The sequence below is a fragment of the Cibotium barometz genome, chromosome 16 (assembly GCF_041138505.1).
Source record: "Cibotium barometz isolate CiBa-2024 chromosome 16, ASM4113850v1, whole genome shotgun sequence".
Classification (NCBI taxonomy): Eukaryota; Viridiplantae; Streptophyta; class Polypodiopsida; order Cyatheales; family Cibotiaceae; genus Cibotium; species Cibotium barometz.
In genome coordinates, this window is record NC_141061.1 from 41397428 (window position 1) to 41399669 (window position 2242).

General features: G+C 38.4%; 1 pseudogene; it reads right to left on the reverse strand.

Annotated features, from left to right (window-relative positions):
- Positions 1-206: 206 nt before the first annotated feature.
- On the reverse strand, positions 207-1967 carry LOC147630657 (uncharacterized; annotated as a pseudogene).
- Positions 1968-2242: the final 275 nt, after the last annotated feature.

Sequence of the window (2242 nt, forward strand, 5' to 3'; positions counted from 1 at the left end):
TATTTAAATCACTTAATCTCACCTTAATCTAAAAATCTTCAACAAAATCTTCACATTAAGCCCTTGAATATGCAAATTGAATAATGTATACAAGGCCAATATAATAGAAAGCAAATAAAAACCTAGGGGAAAAAACCCCTCTTAAAGAGGATAAAAAGTGTCCTGGAACCTAAAAATCCAAAATGCATAAGAAGGAAACTTCAAATTCAAGCTTCTCGCATAGAAGTGGTCTCCATGGATCTTGATCTTCTACTCTTCATAGCTTTCCAAGCTTCAAAACATTCATCTCAAAGCATGTCTTCAGGGTTGTCTACCTTGGGAGTATTCAATCCCACAAACATCACCAATCCCAACATATCAAGGGATAACCTATTCCGAAACTTGTCCTTGATTTTATTCATCTTTGAGAAACCTCTCTCACATGCTACAAATGAAAGAGGTAACAAAAGCAAGGCTCTCCAAAGCTTCATAGTCCATGGAAAAGAGAATTCCCATTCTTCATGATTACAACAATCTTGCCAAGCAGTATGCATATTCTTTTGCTTAAAACAATTTCACATCCGTGAGACAAAAGATCTACACTCTCCTTTGCATTCAACCTCATTCATGAAAGAGCCAGATTCCTTTCCAAAGTGCTTGCAAAGAGTTTCCAACCATAGTCGTGAGGCATCATCAAGCTTTTCTAAATCTTCATTATAGTCTCTTGGAGTAAACAACTCAAAATCAACCTTAAAACGATTCCATAAAGCATCCACTAAACTTCTAACATAAGTAGTAGCCATCATTACTAAATTCTCAATCACTATATGTAGAGTTTCATATGCATTCACAATATCTCCTTCACACATAGGCCCCAAGTGTAAGACATGTGAGTGTATTTTGCCAGCACTATCTGTAAAACTCACCACCCCATTTTGTCCATGAGCCATGGTCAAAAAAGCATGTGTGTGTTTTGTATCAAAGCCAAATACTCGACCCAAGAAAGACATTTGAAGTGTCTCTACAACAGACTTTAGATGACTTCCAATAGCAGAAATATCTGGATGCTCCTCTTGGAGCTTGCAATTGAGCACATTTAATTCTCCAAGCACATCGGCAAAGAAATTCAAAAGAGATTGCACCTTATAGTTTGTCAATGATGCATATAACTCACTATCTTCATGCTTCAATGCTGTCAACAAAGCTGGCATCAGACGCACCACTCTAACCATGACTTGACCTCGAGACAACCACCTTACATCGTGCATCTTTAACAATTTCAATTTTCCATGTCTACCAAGATTGAATGCCTTTACAACTTCTGCAAGAGCTGCATGTCTCTTTGCCGATCTACAAACCCACTCAAAGAGCTTTTTTGCAATCTTATCCACAAACTTGAACTCTTTGAACACTTTAAATGCATCTCCAGCTGCAAGTGACTCCCTATGAGCAACACAATGAAAGCTCAAAAGATGTGGAATATTTTGCTTCAACCTTGCAACCACACCATTTGCTGAGCCTGTCATGACACTTGCACCATCGGTAGCAATACCAATCATCTTGTGCAAAGGCAACTCCATTTTGGCCAAAAAGTCAAGCAAAGTTTTACTTAAGGCCTCTGCATCACCATTTTCGATTGGCAAGAGTTCCACAAAGCATGTACATATTGGGCCATTTCCACAATTTTGCATGTACGTGATGTAAACAATCATGTATTGTTTTGTACTAATATCAGTACTCTCATCGATTTGAATAGAGTAAAAAGGACTCTCAACAATGTCCTTCTTTAATCTATTCCAATATACATGTTTGATTGCCTTGGCAAATTCCTTTCCTGCATCTTTACTAGTGTACGCAGAGTACTCACTAGTAATTGGCATATTAGGTGTGCGCAAAAATCTTTGAAAGTTGCATTGGTGTGGAAACTCTTCAAGAGGTAAATTTCTTTTGAGTACATACCACATGCTTTGCATGACCATGACAATCCTATCCTTCTCATCATCTATCATAATCGCAATATGCTTCTCAATGGGAAGTGTTGAGCATCTCTCATGTTCTTCCCACATAGCCTTTGCCTGTATATGCTCTTTAGAGAGACTATGCTCATCTAAGGCACTCCTTTGTTTAGTTGTAGCACCTTGAGGTTGAGCATAAGGATTCCTTTTGTGTGCATAGGTACACCACCTGCATTTGAGCCTCTCTTTTCCATCAGGCCCATCAATAGGGAAAACCCATGTATGCCGAATTTTCCAACTTTCCAAGA